General features: G+C 51.7%; 1 protein-coding gene across 1 annotated transcript in view; it reads right to left on the reverse strand.

The window, feature by feature from the left end:
• Positions 1-9,271, reverse strand: part of TMPRSS2 (transmembrane protease, serine 2) — a 54,625-nt gene extending 45,354 nt beyond the window's left edge. Inside the window, exon 1 of the mRNA XM_023518095.1 lies at positions 9,193-9,271. The gene's annotated coding sequence lies outside the window, so the exon portion shown is untranslated. The remainder of the gene's footprint in view (positions 1-9,192) is intronic.
• Between the last annotated feature and the right edge of the window lie 7,390 nt (positions 9,272-16,661).

Consider the following 16,661-nt stretch of genomic DNA (forward strand, 5'->3'; position numbering starts at 1 on the left):
GGCCTGGGCTAGATTCAAACCTACCACCTTAAGTGTATATGGCTGGCACCTTAGCCACTTGAGCCACAGGCACCAAGCCACATGCAGATTCTAAACCCATCAAGGTCAGAAGGGTTAAGGACAGGCCAGGCGATAAAGACCAGGAGCCAACTCCTGGCAACACCACCTCCTGGAGGGTTCATTGGGGAAGTAACTAAACCTTGCTGAACTCTCAGGCTCCTCATCTGAAAAAAACAACAGGGTAGTCGCCACTATTTTGTTAAGAAAAGGAGTGTCTCGTAAGGCCAAGCCCCAAGGAGCACAGCAGGGGCCAACAGGTGCTCCCTCCCGTGGACTGTCCAGTACCTGGCAGGTGCCAGAGAGCTCAGCACCAGCAACAGCCTACATCTGACTCTTCTAAGGAAGCCACCGGGATCTCTTGATTTTTAATAAATACATGTATAAACGCAATTCCATAAAACACATCCACACCCACTCCATTCACTGCCCTAAATCCATACGACATAATTCAGAGCTAAGATAAGCAGTAGTGAAAGGTAAACCGTGGACCATTTTGTTTATAGCCATTTGTGAAGAGTTGACAATGATACTAGAGACACCATCACCGTGACATGCTTTACAGCAAAGCTCTCCCTCCAATGTCATTCCCCACTGACAAGATTCTTCACTTGTCCGACTTTCTTAGGCTCCTAAACCTCCAAAGCTGTCTGTGCACTTCCTGGTAAAATGCAGTTGTGGCAAAGAACCCTGCTAGGTCAGTTTAGCAAGACCCCACCCTCAGTATCTGATCACTCTCAAATCTGAGTGGGCTACACACCCTCCACCATCCCCCAAGTGACACCTGACCACCTCACCCGCCTTCAGCGAGAATCCTGTTAGGTCAGTATGGCCAGAGTGCCCCTTACCCTTGAAGTTTTCTTTTAATGACTCTTTCACCCACCACCTCCATCCTGCTCCTTGCTATGAATTAATTCCCACTTGCCTGTGCTGCACTCGGCATTGAGCCCAATCTCTCTCTCCCACTGCACAGCCCACCACATCAGTGCCTGCACCTACCACAGCGGTCCTGCTGAAGAGTCTGCCACACCCTCTTTAACAAGTACCATCAGAGGACTTATCTTTAATACTTTGTCATGAGTATGAAGAGCTCTCCTCTACCTCTCTCCCATAGGCTTGAAATGACCAAAGAATATTTTAGGAAATTATTTTCAAGACCACCCATCCACAAGACCATGTTCCCAATGAGGGCACCTGAGCCTGGAGAAGGCTCTGGGCTTTGCAGCAGGCCTGATCAAGGTCTAATATTCTTCATCTAGGAGAGCTGGCACACAGTAAGCATGTACAGCAGCTGGCACACAGTAGGCACTCAAACGGCAGCAGGTACACAGTAGGTGTTTACAGCAGCTGGCACACAGTAGGCACTCAAATGGCAGCAAGTACACAGTAGGCACTCAAATGGCAGCAGGAACACAGTAGGCATTTACAGTAGCTAGCACATAGTAGGCACTCAAACAGTAGCAGGTACACAGTAGGCGTTTACAGTAGCTGGCACACAGTAGGCACTCAAATGGCAGCAGGTACACAGTAGGCATTTACAGTAGCTGGCACACAGTAGGCACTCAAACAGCATCTGGCACACAGTAGTCACTCAAATGGCAGCAGGAACACAGTAGGCATTTACACTTGCTGGTACACATTAGGCACTCAAATAGCAGTGGGTATACAGTAGACTCTCAAGCAGCAGCTGTAACACAGTAGGCACTCAAACAGCTGTTGGCATACAGTAGACACGCAAACAGCAGCTGGCATACAGTAGACACTCAAACAGCAGGTGGCACACAGTGGGCACTCAAATGGCAGCAGGAACACAGTAGGCATTTACAGTAGCTAGCACATAGTAGGCACTCAAACAGTAGCAGGTACACAGTAGACACTCAAACAGCAGCTGGCACCCAGTAGGCACTCAAATGGCAACAGGTACACAGTAGGCATTTACAGTAGCTAGCACACAGTAGGAACTCAAACGGCAGCAGGTACACAGTAGATACTCAAGCAGCAGCTGGTGCAATATAGGCACTCAAATAGTAGTAGGCACACAGTAAGCACTCAAACAGCAGAGGCACATAGTAAGCACTCAAACGGTAGCAGGCAGCACAGCACAGTCCTCTGGGTTAGACTCTTGAGTCCAAGACCAGGATCAGTAACCCTCTAGCTGTGTCCTGCAGTAAGTTAATGTTCTGTGCCTCAGTTTCCTCATCTGCAAATGTAGATAACAGTAGCCCTTACGATAGGTTGCAGGCATTAAATGACTTGATACTAATCAAGTGCTTAACGCCTACCATACAATAAATGCTACACAAATTTTCATCAAATAAAAGTAATGATAAAGCTGATAAATATTTAACCACCTGCTGAACAAGAGGGCTACTCTGTGGCGCTTGCAGTTTGCATTTGGTAAGTACTCCTGGGCTACCACGCCAAGCTCAGTTGCTATCAAAGTTCCATGGAGCCATTGTGGTGTCACAAGGGCCAGCAGACTGCCGCCTCTACATCTCATAAACAAAATTAGTATCTGAATCACTAAACCAAAATCACTCAACCACCTGAGTAAATCAAAATGAGTATGGCTTTGTAATCTTAGCAAGCTCACTAAACAGATCACAATAAAAATTCACCAGATCATTTATTTATTCTTCATGTACAGATAAAATATAAGAATCAGGTCATGTTGATAGCTTTGGGAAGTATGTTAAGATATAAAGTCCACACCCTTCTGGGTATGAGGAAAGAAAACTGACTAATGTACAGGTGGGAAAGATCACCACCTAAAATACATTTATAACACGTAAGCCTTTAAGGCGCGATTGTCACGGACTAATATCCCTTTCTGATGTCTTCTTTGTGGAGAGGATTCTAAGCCTTGACATCAGCACAATAAATAAATCGGGCTCTCTTGTCTCATAAGCAGGAAGAAGTTGGCACCTTCCTAGGATTACTTTCAAAAGAGTTCTGCCTAACCAGACGCAGTCTCACTCCTCTGGTTTCTCAGCCCTGCTATCTCACCAGTTATAGGTTTGGTTGAAGTTTCAGGAAATGAAAATCCGATCCCACTGGCGGCTTTCCCAGCTCAAGAGCCCTCTGAAAGGAATGACGAATCAGTGCTCAAAATCCACGCTTGCTATTCATTCAAGATCCCTGACAGTGAGAGGAGGAAGCCAGGAAAGGGACGAACGCCAAGAGCCACCATGAATTGTCCAATAAAAGCCACAGGACCCAGAGGCAATCACCGGACAATCCTATCTCATCCAACAATCCTACAATTCACAAAACATTAGAGCCAAAAATATTAAGTGTGCCCAGATCAGCTACCAGGGGCTTTGGAACAGAAGACAAGAGTTGTGCTGCCTGTAATTTTCTCTAGCTGAAAATAAAATAAGAGGGAAATGTTCCCTCTGGCATTGGATCCGAAAGGGGAAGGGTCACTGTCCTCAACGGGCCAGGAAATCACATTCAGTCCCACATTGCCTAATTTTCAAAACAGGTATTTCTACACCCACACAAGACCATAAATCTCAATAACTGGTTTCTGAAAGGACAAAGGTAGAACCTGGATGACAGAGGCAACACTGTTTAGCAAATGCCTTTTCCTGTAGTTTAAAGCTGCCGTCCCCACCCCAGGGTGGTAGGTTCCATTAGGAACCCAGCCGCACAGCAGGAAGTGAGGGAGGACAGCTGCGTCTGTATTCTGTATGTAAAGCTGTCCATCTCCGCCCATCTCCAAAAGAGAAAAAGTGTCTTCTGTGAAATAAGTCCTCAGTGCCAAAAAGGTTGGGGGCCGCTGATTTAAAGGACAGAGATGATTGTTCTCCATCCTAGAAATCCGTCCATAATGAAGCAGTTTGGGAAATTTTCCTTTAAGTGGCAAAAGAGGAAAAGAGGATGAAGCTCTGGACTCCTCCTCCCATATGGCAGCATCACGGACTCAAGTCTGTGCTTTCAGAGACAGGTCAGCCTGAGCCACCTGTCCAGCTGTCACACCCAGGACAAGGCCGTGGAACCCTAGCTGCACCCCGTGATGAAAGGATGTGGGAAGTGATGAAGTCATTTCAAAGACAAGAATAGTTTCTTCTCGTTTCTCTCCTCTGGAGGCCTCAGAACACATTTGCTGGAGGCTTATTTTGAAAACAACCAAATCAATGGGAATAAAGTCAGGCCTGCAGACACAGACTTTAGTCAGGGGTGTTCCCTGTAATTAAGGCTCCACCAACATCACCACACAGCCCCATGCAGGCACTTGCTTCTTCATGAGGTGTCCCACTGTGTGCCAGGCGCTGTTCAGGTTTGGAAAGCCCCCACCTTGCTCAGGTTCTGTGTCCCTTCTTCAAACTCCAAAGTCACGCCACCAACACCCACAGACACTTCTCTTTCAATGACCAAACAATCGAAAAGAACCCCTTGTGCCAAAGCCACTGCACTAAAATCACATTGCACAAAATGATATTGTATCCTCTCGGGGCTATAAGGCACTGTTGGCTGAAAGTTCAATGTAAACACGTATAAGATACTCAGGCAAATAGCAAACATGATGACTGACACAGGGGAGAGAGAGAGAGAAAGAAAGGGAGAGAGAGAGGGAGAGAGAGAGAGGGAGAGAGAGAGAGAGATGACCTCAGGAGAGGTACTGCCTGCATCCTCCAAGTTTCTTTTTCTATGAATGACTCATTGTACCAGAGAGATTACAAACTTTTTAGGGCAGGAATCAGGTCTGGTCCTCTTTATTTTCTTTTTTAAGTCTGTAGCTTTGTGTCATACAAAGAAAGTGTTCAAATATTTTCTGAGTTACAAAGACCAAATGAGTAAGATGAAATTTAACAGAGAGAGATGGGAAACCCATACCTGGCCAAGTCAGTGACCTCATAGGGGTCCAGGTGCACAAAGCTGGGTGCCTCCTCTAAAATGACAGACAGGCAGGCAGCATAGGTCCCCGGGCCACCACTCCAGGGGACGGATTACTTAATACTATGTACAGGCCACTGGCTGAGGTTTAAAGAATTTGCCCAAGTCAATCTGTAAAATGGGGATAACAAGAACCACACGGCAGATACAGGGATTACGTGAGAAATAAGTTTTCCGGCATGGTGCCTTACCTGTGCCAACCACTCAACATAGTGACAGCAGATGAGGCTGTCTCCCAGCAGCTAAAGGCCTGCTACCTAGACAAGGATTCTCTTTATTCTATGTAAATCAAAAGGAGGATGCCAGAATCAAAAATCAGAATCCTCAGGAAGGCAAGCATCAACTCCATACAGGGAAGCCACGTTTGTGAAACTAGAAAGTTCAAGTGTAAACAGGGGCTACCTTGGAAGGCACTGAATTCCTCAACCCTAAAAACATTTGTTCTGGGAGTGGAAGATCATTTCTCAACGCATTCAAGGACCTTAGCTCGGAGGCCAGACTTGACGGTCTTTGAAAGTCAATCCCAATTCCTTATAAACATGTTCCCAGTGAACATGAAAATGTCACCAAACTCATAATCCTCAGAATTTCACAAAATGAGTTCCAAACCCTTCAATCCTAGAAAACTCGGTTTCCTGTGACCCCAAGATGACACTGCAATGAAGTCAGGCCCAGTGTCCTGCCAGGATGGCCCCTTGGAAAGCAATGGCCTTAATGGGGATTTGACACTAGGTCTCACATCACACACAGATGAGCAACAGTAAGACCCAGGCTTGGTCTCATCTCACAGTTTTACTCTCACTTGAAAATGCCTTTCTAACGAGTGTCAACTCAGCTGCCAAGGCCTCTCTTCACAGTCCTACATGAGCGTCCCCATTCTTCCACCCACTTGCCCAAATTTCCAGACTTTAGCCACCCCTCCTGACCACCCGACACTGACTCCTGGTGGCTTAACTCTCCACACCAAATGCCCAGCTGTCACCTCCCCCTCCTTGACTCACCTCCTAGAAGAGCAAAAAGCACCTCTTGGAGTCACCTGCCTCCCAAACTCCACTCTGTGTATAAGGCAGGTAACTGCCCACACCCATGCGAGCAAGTCACCCTCTCTCCTGACCATAACCAGGTGACCAAGGGGAAAAAAGCCTCAGGTAAGTCTCTGCCTCCTAAGGGAGCCCGGGCTTTGCCCTGGGTCATCTGCAGAGCTGCCTGTGTGACCAGCTGAACCACTAACCTACCAGAGACAACCTTCTGCTCCTCCCCAGAAGTCTCCCACTGGGGCCAGGACAGTCAGTGGCACAGGGGTGTCCTAAGCCTTCCCCCCCTCGGACCCAGGCCCACCACTCCTGGGGACTGCAAGCCAGGGCTCCCCAATCAGCCTTTCAGCCAGAGGCTAGCCCAATGAAGTCCTCAGCTCATGCTCCTACACTCCACTCCTGAGACCACCCAATGTGTCCTGGGGTAGGCCCAGTGTTGGGGTCCATGACAAATGCCCAGGAGTGTAAGGAGGGGACAAGAAGAGCAGGAGAAGGCTCAGTGACCATGGGATGAGGGAGCATCAAGGGAGTAGAGATCAGAGAGGGGAAAGGCACCAGGGCCTACAGAGCCGTGGCCCCACCCCACCCTCTAGGGGCTGCTCCCAGCCTCCAGAGCCCTCCACCTCCCCTCAGCAGGGCCAGTTTCCAATTCTTCAGTAATGACACTGACCAGCCACTCAGCTGACCAGTCTTTATTCCTTCCTGCCTCAGTGCTCCTGGTTCACACTTGGAGATCAGGCCCAGTGCAGGGGTGGGGCATTAACATGATGGTCGGGGATGGTCACTGGCTCTACCATCTCTAGGACATCCACACCAGCATCCTGACACTCAGTTCCCCATCACCCAATGAGGCCAGCCCTCCAGTGCCCCCTGGGAAGTCCCAGGCCCTCCCGGCCCTGCTGTGCCTCTGGAGGAGGCAGCACAGAGCCTAGGTGTGGCAGGAGCTGGGCTCTGCTGGGTGGAGGAGAAGCAGAGCCATGTCGGGGAGCAAGCCCTTTGGAATCAGGGTCCCCTGGGCCTAGTCACACCTTCCTCCTCTCATTTTTCCATGGTCCTGGAACATTCTAACCCCAAGGAGGAACTGAGGGAGGGAAGGGAACTGGCACTCCACGCTGATGGTCGCCATCTCAGCCTCCTGTGTCTCCACCTTTGCACTGACCTGTGGAGCCCGTGGTCATCCCTAGTTCTGCCCCTCGCTGGGAAAGTTACCCAGCCTCTCTGCCACAGTGTCCTTATAACTGAGTTTAAAATGTTATAGAGTGTTCAACACCACTCAGGTGGAAGAAAGAGTCACAGCAGTGCCTGAGGTCATTATTATGACACCAGTGAGGCCGAATTTGCTCTTACAATGAAAGTGACTTGGGCTCCGCAGAGCAGCCCCAAGCCCGGGAAGGCTCTGCATGTGGCTCCCACAACAGCTGACCTTCTCGCTAGAAGGGTTACCTTGGGGGTGGAAGTAAGAGGAAAGTTGCGGGAGAGCAAACAAATGTTCAGGCTGAGAACAAAGGCCCAGCCTGCTCACCAGTTGATCATTAAAATGAGCAGAGCTGGAAGTCCCAGCCCATAAGGACGCCCCCACCCCAACCTCACATGGTGTTTACCCACTCAGTGGTGTCCCCAGTCAGTCCCCGCTGTCCACAGAGGTCTCACCTCTTCAGAGGCCACTCAGTAAACAAGGTGGTAGAGTCCTGAGCACCCGCCAGGCTTCCTCAGGAAGGTCCCCTCACTGTCCCACCAGGCCTCCCTTCCCTTCACTGGGCTCCCTGTGTCCCTAGGTCTCTTCCCCTAGTAAAATATGACAACACACTCCCAGTCCCCATCCCTTCTCAAGGCAGGTTGGCTCTACCCTCACTTCCTGGACAACCTTCCCAGACCCCCAGGCTAGGTCATCAACCCTGCCTCCCTGTAAGTTTTCCAAACACCTTGTAACTCGGCTTCGCAGCCTTCCTAATTTTCCATTACTCAGGCGGTTCCTATTGGCTGGGAGCTCCCTGAGCACTGGCATCTCCCCCTGCAATCTTAGCCTGTGGGCAAGGAGGCCCAGCAGATGACCCCTGTTCACCAAGTGCACCTGCACCAACCTGCTATCCTTCCCTTTCCAAACAAGCAACCAGGATTCTTCAAGATCCAGCCTGCCGCCTAAATGAACGGGACTCCTCGGCCACCATGCTGTGCCCAGGGACTCTATACTGCTAGGGGAGCTTGGGCTCCCAGCCCGAGCCAGTGTCAGTGCCAGTGCCAGTGCAGACAGCCACCCGCCCCCGGGGCTTCTGGAGTCTGTACCCCACTGCGGTAGGGCACTTCACCTGGGCCCTGCCTGCCAGACTGGTGCACCTGGGCACACCGGGTGCCACCGTCCCGAGTCCTGGACTGGAGGCGGTGGACCGCCGAACTCAGGTGCCTGCCCTTTCTCCAGTAGGGAGCACATGCCCAGCGGCCAGGCCGCCTCCTCCGGATGGGCTCCTGTGGGTGCCCCGTGCCCAGGCGGCCCTGGTCGCTTCCAGCGGGCTGCCGCAATGGGACCTGGGTCGCCCTCAGCCCCTCCCCGGGACAGACGAGCGACTCGCTTCTCGCCCCGGAACCCTCCCGGAGCCTGGCCCCGCGCTCCTTGCCGCGCCGGCCGTATCGTTCCCGGCATCTCAGCGAGTTTCCAGTTTCTCCCCACCTCGGTAGGGAAGCACGAAGCAGAAGGAGTTCAGGTAACACTCCAGGGCTGCAGAGATTTTCCCGAAACAAAGAAACAGAGCCACAGTCCTCCTCCTTCCTCGTCCCCCCAAAGAAAAGGCGCACCCGGGCAACAAGGTGGGGATCGTGAGACCAGACAGCTCAGGAGCCCCCTACGGACGAAGGACCCCACCCCAGGAGACCCCGAGGCACCCTCTTCGCCGACCCATTGGCCAGGGACTTGCAGGGCCACCTGCCCCAGTCTTGTGACACCAACACCGTCCGGGACAGGGTTCCACACCGCGCGCCAAGGGTCCTCACGGTGCAGCCCCCTTCAGGCCCTTGGAGGGCGCTTTGCGGCTCGGCCCACAGCGCTCAGCCCAGGAGGACGCACCTGCAGCGTAGCGCTCCTTGAACCGGCTTCTCCTCCAGCCACCCCGACCCGGGCTGGGGTAGTTCCTGGGCCCTCCAGTCTCCTCCCAACCCTGTAAGCGCGCCAGGACCCGGGCCCGGCGAGCAGGTCGCGCGCGCCGCTCACCTGTGGCTCCCGGGCCTCCTACTGCTCTCGCGTCTCCTCTGCAGGCACCGGAGTCCCCAACCTTCCTGACTCTCGCTTTTATTTCAGGAGGTGGCGTCCAAGTGCCCAGGGCGACACCTCCACGCGCGGGTCCTGGGTCACCTGGGGCTCGGAGAGGGGACGGGCCGGAGCGGCTGTCCCGGGCGGGCGGATCCAGGGAAGGCTGTGGCAGCGCTGGGAGGAGTTTCCCGAGGGGAAGCCCCCGGACGCGGCGGGACCCAGAGGAGACGCCTGGGCACTTCCCTGTCTGGCTCTAGCGGGCAGTTTAGGGTTGCAGAGGAACACGTCTCCCTCCCCACGTCCGCTGGACCTCTGGGGTCTCCAACACAGCACTGAGCTTGGATGAAGAGGGGCGCTAATCCAGGCCCGCTGAACCCCTGGAGCTACTGCTTCATGAGCGCACATAGGTGGCCTGCGGGGAAGTGGGGGGTAGCAGCAATGTGACCTCTGTGTGAGGACCTAGGAGTCAGCCTCAGAGGACTACTGGCCCCAGTACAAGCCGGTGACAAGGACCCTTCCTCAGTGGCCCTCAGCCAGCCTTTCTCAGCCCTGGAAACGTCCTTGAAGAAGGGGCTCCCAGGAGTGGCCCGAGGCCTCTTGGGGTAGGGATGAGGACACGTAGAACACACCTCAGCTCAGGAGATAAGGCTTTTCCCTGGGACTTCAGAGTCTCCAATATTTGCAACTGTGAGGCCTCTGGGTACATCACCTCCAAATTTGGCTGTAGAAAGCTAGTGTAGCCACCCCAAAGTGACTTCTTTGGCATATTTATTATCAGAAACTGGTCCTTTTGAGGCACTGCAGAGTCTGAAAAGCTCCCCTCTGTAAAGAAACTTTACATCCCTAGGTGAAAGGATCCTGAGTAAAGGTGCCCCAGGAAACGTCAATCACCCAGTGGGAACCTCCCTCTGCATAACAAAGCGATCTGTACCCAGGGGCGTTTCCTCCCCTCCCCCACCCAAGTTTGCCTCCACACTCCCCACAGGACCCCCAACTGGTTTCTTCTCAGCTCAAATCTTTTTTGGGGAGAAACACAATCTCACTATGTCTCCTTGGTAGAGTGCCATGGTGTCACAACTCTCAGCAACCTCAAACTCTTGGGCTTAAGCGATTCTCTTGCCTCAGCCTCCCAAGTAGCTGGGACTACAGGCACCTGCCAAAACGCCCCGCTATTTTTTTTGTTGCAGTTGTCATTGTTGTTTAGCAGGCCCTGGCCAGGTGCGAACCCACCAGCCCTGTATATGTGGGCAAACTCCCTAACCACTGAGCAATAGGCACTGCTTGCTCTCAGCTCAATCTTGTGGCCCTTTCAAATTTTATCCTTTCATGAGCTCTATAAGTGTGCACAGTAAAATGGTTTATCCCTGCTAATAATCTGTGTGATGTCGGTTTAATGCACAGACCCGCCAAAGAATCTATAAAGGTGGAAGAAAACATGTTTTTCCTCCCATACATAATACCCAAAGTAACGCGATTTGCTTTCAAATAAGGTGGGAGCCTAAGAAAGCAGAATGCAGTCCAAACCCTCTGCCTGGGCTCCGTGCAACCCTCTGCCTGAGCTCCCCGTGCCCTGCCTGGGAAGCTCTCCCTGAGGAGCTGGACTTTCCTAGCAGGCCCTCCCCTCCTACCCTCTCCCCTGCTCCTTTTCTGGTCTGCCCTTAGCATCCACAGCAGGTATTGTCCTGAAAACACCCAACCCTACCATCTCCAAGCCTGCCCTGCATTCCAGGCTGTCCCCAGGAGAAGACCCTAGAGGACGATCCCCAGCACATAGGTCAGATCTAGTTGTGTTCTGGTGGCATTGTGTTTGATGGTGTGTAATACAGAGGTGACCCCTGATATTACAGCCCTCTGCTGGTTACTCACCTAACATTCATTTCCCTTTTACATCGGTAGTCAGGGTTCTCCAAATAAACAGAACCAATGGGGACATGTGTACCTATGTGGAGAGATTTTTTTTCTTTTTTTTTTTTTTTGCAAGGAATTGGCTCACACAACTGTGGGAAGTTGAGAAGCCCCACAATCTGAAATAGCCCAGCAGGAGAGTCGGGTAAACTGGCGGTGCCATTCAAAGGCCTGAAATCCAGAGACCCAGAGAACTGAGGGAGGAGATTCCAAGCTAGACCTGAAGGCCTGTGAACCAGAAGGGTTCAGAACAGGAGAAAACTAAAGTCCAGCTCGTGCAAACCTTGTTCCTCTTTTTGGGCCCTCAGTAGATTGCCCATGCCTGGGAGGGCCCTCTGTTCTACTTGGCTCAGCTATTCAGATGCTAGTCTCTTCCAGAAACACCCTCACAGATACATCCAGAAGCCATGGTTAACCAGCTATCTGGGCATCCCATGGCCCAGTCAACTTGATACATAAAATTAACCATCACGATGCTACCCCTTGTCAACTCTGCACCCACACACATCTCCTTAAACCATATTTAATCTCCAAATAATGACAATAGCAAGGCTATCGTTCTGCCTAATGTCTTACAACTATCCTTCATACAACTGAAACACACTAATGCTTCCCCAGGAGAGGAGGTGAAGTCCTGGAGTGACGTTATGGCTTCTCCTTGACATCCCATAACTTAAATACAATGATGTAAAATTAATAAGACTGAGTACAATGAGTACAAAGATATAAAGTCAATACCTCTAATGTCATATGGTTAGAGAATAAGAGAGGAAATAAAATGAAGATATATGTGCACACATACACATATTCAGAACAAAATAAGGAGAAAATACTCATGACAATCATGACAATGGCAGTCTCTACTTCTGTAACTGTTCACATGGTTACAAGTGCCTCTCCCACCAACCCTTCCACATTCCTTTTGCCATCAATAAGCCTCCCAGCACATCACAGCCATTTACCTGATGGAATACCAAGGTAACTTTCATACTTCAGGGCTCTGGACCATTAGTGGTCCAGCTTGGACTGTGGTATTGAAGTGCTCCGTTGACCTTAACCACAGCATAGCAAAACAAGAGATGCCCCATTTGGAAGCCACGCCCTTCCTCACCTCTGCAGGAGAGCAGTTGTCTGATTTCCCCTGGACGCTCTGGGCCAGTCAACACCCTAACTCTCTTGATTCAGTGGCATGTGGAGCCCCGAGTGGTCCGGGACTGGTCTTACATTACAGTTCAGTGGGATTGTTTTGTCCAGTGGTGGAAGCATTTTCCCCTCTAGAACTCTCTAGACCAGCAAAGCATAAAGGAGTAGTAACAGGAAGTGAACGTTTTGCTAGTGGGTCACAAGGGGTGACAGTGAGTGGTGCCACTCCCATTTCCACCCCTTGACTCCTGGACCCATAAATCCCGGTTATGAGAGAAACAGCACTACATGTTGGATGCAGATTCAGAATAATATTACACAGCTTTTGGAGAAGTTGGCCCACCCAGCAAGGTATGGCTAGCTGGCACTGTAAAGGTGCGTTCCAGTGTTCCATCAAGCCAGCAGCCGTGGGATGGTGGAGAGCACTATCCTTACCATCCCATGGTAAGGCCACTGAGTCCCATGAGCGAGGGCCCGCTGCGGCCTGTCCGTGGCTGGGCAGTGAGTTCTTGTCAGAAGCAGTGCGATGTGGAGTTCCGTGAAGCTGGGTGAGGTGTTCTGTGTGCCCATGGGTGGTGGTTCCAGCAGGAGCATCCTGTCCAGGGAAAGCAGATCTGTATTCATGGCACCTGTTCCAGTAAGGACAAAACACTGCCCCTTCCCTGATGGAAGCTGTCCGATGTAATCAACATGCCACCAAGCAGTTGGTTGATCACTCCAGGAAATGGTGCCACATCAGAGGCTCCTGGCTGATCTCTGCTGCTGGCAGACTGGGCACTCAGCCATGGCCACAGCCAGGGTGGCCTTTGTGAGTGGAAGGCCATGTCGCTGAGCCCATACGTAACTTGCATCCCTGCCACCAGGGCCACTTGTTCATGAGTCCAGTGGGCAGTAACAGGGTGGCTGGGGAAATAGGCTGGCATTTGTCTAAAGAATGGGCCATCTAAGCCACCAGGTTAGTAAAATCTTCCTCTGCTGAGGTCACCCGTTGGAGGGCATTCACATGGGACATACATATACCATGTTCTTTATCAACTTAGAGAGGTCTATCCGCATGTCTCTTCCCACAGATTTTTCACCAACTTTCTTTTTTTTTGAGACAGAGTACTGTGTCATCATAGCTCACAGCAGCCTCCAACTCTTGGGTTCACCTGCTCCTGTTGCCTCAATTTTCCTATTTTTAGTAGAGATGGGATCTCACTTTCACTCAGGCTGGTCTCAAATTCATGAGCTTGAGCTATCTACCCGCCTTGACCTCCCAGAGTGCTAGGATTACAGGCATAAGCCACTGCGCCCAGCCTTCCACCAACTTCCCAATCATGTTCCTTCCAAGTCGTTGACCCTCCAACAAAACTGTTGGCCACAGCCCATGAGTTTGTATATTATCACACGTCTGGACGTCTCTCCTTCCAAGCAAAGTGCACAGCCAGGTGCACTGCCCTAAGTTCTGCCCACTGAGAAGGGACTTCCCTGCACCACGGCCCTTCAGGGACATCCCAGAAAGTGGCTGCAGTGCTGCAGCTCTCCACCTTTGGGTGGTGGCACATATGGAGCAGAGCCATCTGCATGCAGGCCTGAGTCTTCTCTCCCTCTGCCACTGCTCCTGGGGAACTGCCGTGAGGCTCTGGTGTGGGCTGGGGAGAGAAGGCAGCAGAGCAGGAGGGGGGACCTTGGGCACTTGGTCCACTTCTTCGTGTAACTTATTTGTGCCTTTGGGACCTGCTCAGGCTGCCCACATATACACCAGGTCCATGAGATGGGGGAGTACTGCTGCGACACCTGACTTCACAGCTTGATGGGTTGGGTAACACCCAGTTCGTGGTGGGCAGCGAGGTCGCATAGGGACTCGGTTGCCCATGGTCAAGGTTACATTTTCTACTGTGGCTCAGAAGTAGGGCCTTGCTCCCAAATCCTATAGATGATTCACCTATAGGGCCCTGCCAAAGGCTCCAGACAGCGTCCCTGTCTGCCACTGACACCTCCAGTACTGTCACATCTACGGACGGGGTCATATGGCCTACAGCGGAGCAGCTGGCCCAGCACCTGACTTGCTGCAGAGCCTGCCCCTGTCCCGTCCCTCCGGAAACTAGCAGCTTTTACAGGCCACTTAGTTAATGAGTCAGGGCAACTCACCTAGATGAGGTGCAGTCACCTGATAAGGGCTATCTTCACAGGCCTACACCACTGGGCCCCTGGAAATTCCACTGGGATCTAGTGCATTGTCTCTGCTGTTCATTTTGGTAACTATGCCCACCCTGCCTTTGGTGGCTGAGTGCCACCACTTGGCCCCTGCCACCTGGGATCCAACTATCCCCATTGCATTTAGGTTTCCCAATTCAGTGCCTGAGTTTCTCACTCTGAGGTCTGGCTTGCACAGAAGGGCAATCACAGAGCTCTTCCAGGGCCTGGGCCCCCTCCCAGGTCTAGTCCTCAGAGCATCAGTGAGAGGCGTATGCACCTGCGTCTCTGCACCTGCAGTGGGGTGAGTAGAGGGCTGAGTCGGTCTTAATTGACAAGTCTCCGCTAACATCCCACTCCCTAAGCCTCTGAATCTCTTCCTCTATATCTAAGTGGTTCTCAACCTTCCTAATGCCGCGATGCATTTTCATTGTTACAAAGGGGCTGTGACCCACAGGTTGAGAACCACTGCTCTGTATCAAACCAAGGAAAACCGGCATTCCCATTTCTGTCACTGGGGAGTACCCTCTGATTCATGTTCCAGCTGACTAAGCTGTTCCAGACCTTTCTAACTCCCTGAGCTACATTAATGAACCCACAGTAATAAATCCATCCAGATTCAATTTCATGTTCCTTCTCTTGCTATCCCATGCCCCTAGTATCCATTGCCACATGCATTCCCCAGATTTTCCTTTGTTAAAATTAGAGACCTCAAGTAGCCGTTGGTCAGCAGCATGCCTTTCTACAGCTCCCACTGCGGACCTCCCGTCTAGGGGCCTGCTGTGGTCTAGGAGTGGGGCATGGGGTGCATCTCAAGGACACTCAGCCTTGTCTTACAGGGCAACTGCCTCAGGGAGGCCCCTGCTGTTTGCTGAGGCAACGCAGCGGTAATCTCCGCAGAGTGGGGTGGAGAGGCAGGTACCACTGGGGTGGGGGTGCTGCCATCACCGAGAGTGAGGGGTCCTTTCATTGGCAAAGATGGCTTGTCAGAATCTAGGGGCTTACTGTCCCCTGCTTCCTCAATATCTTGCCCACAATATCCCAGCCCACTTTGCAGGCTCCCAGTCACGCAGTCACTAACAGCAGGCACCCGTGCAGTGCAGAGCCTGGCTTGGACTGACTTGGCTGGTGTAAGACGGGGTTCTGAGGGCCCCCGTGCAGCGGGGCGCCCAGCTCTGACGGACTTGGTCAGTGTAGGACGGGGTTCTGCTTTGCTTCACAGCACATTCAGTTCTGCAGCTCCTGGAGATGAGGCTGTCCTTCAGGGCACACGTAGGAGCCCTTGTGTCACATATGTGGGGCTTGAGCTGAGAATTTGAATCCCTGAGCTCACCTTTTCCTTTCACCATTTGCTCCAGCAGCAACAAGAGCAGTCAGCCAAACTATACCCATTTCCCCAAAATGTTTGAAAGTGTGACGCAGAGTCTGGCTTCCGAAAAGTCTCCAGTGAAGATACTTGGGCATCTCTGTCTCCAGGTCACATCATGGACTGCCAATGCTCTCTTTTACTTGAAATAGAAGCATTACTGTTTCAAAATCCAGTCCAAGGCTGGGCGTGGTGGCTCACACCTGTAATCTTAGCACTCCAGGAGTTCAAGGCAGGTAGACTGCTTGTGCTTAGGAGTTCGAGAGACCAACCTGAGAAGACCAAGACCCTGTCTCTTTTTTTTTGAGACAGAGCCTCAAGCTGTCCCCATGGGTAGAGTGCTGTGGCATCACAGCTCACAGCAACCTCCAACTCCTGGGCTCAAGTGAGTCTCCTGCCTCTGCCTCTAAAGTAGCTGGGACCAATGGTGCCTGCCACAGTGCCCACCTATTTTTTGGTTGCAGGCATGATTGTTGTTTGGCAGGCCCGGGCTGGATTCAAACTCGCCACCTTAGGTGTATGTGGCTGGCATCTTAGCCACTTGAGCCGCAGGTGCTGAGCCAAGACCCCATCTCTTAAGAATAGCCAGGCATTGCAGCAGGGCCCTGTAGTTCCAGCTACTTGGGAAACTGAGGCAAGAGGATCTCTTGAAGCTGAGAGTTTGAGGTTGCTCTGATGCCAGGGCACTCTACCTAGGGCCACAGAGACTCAGTCTCAAGACAAAAATCTAATCAAAGAGCTGAGGGTTTAGGTTTTGAACCCAAAGTCTTACTCTTTTGTGGTCAGAAAAACCTCAAGCCACGAATTTACCCTAGCGTGATCCTATAGTAAAGACACA

The sequence above is a fragment of the Otolemur garnettii genome, unplaced genomic scaffold (genome assembly GCF_000181295.1).
Source record: "Otolemur garnettii isolate 467f Iridium unplaced genomic scaffold, OtoGar3 scaffold00128, whole genome shotgun sequence".
Classification (NCBI taxonomy): domain Eukaryota; kingdom Metazoa; phylum Chordata; class Mammalia; order Primates; family Galagidae; genus Otolemur; species Otolemur garnettii.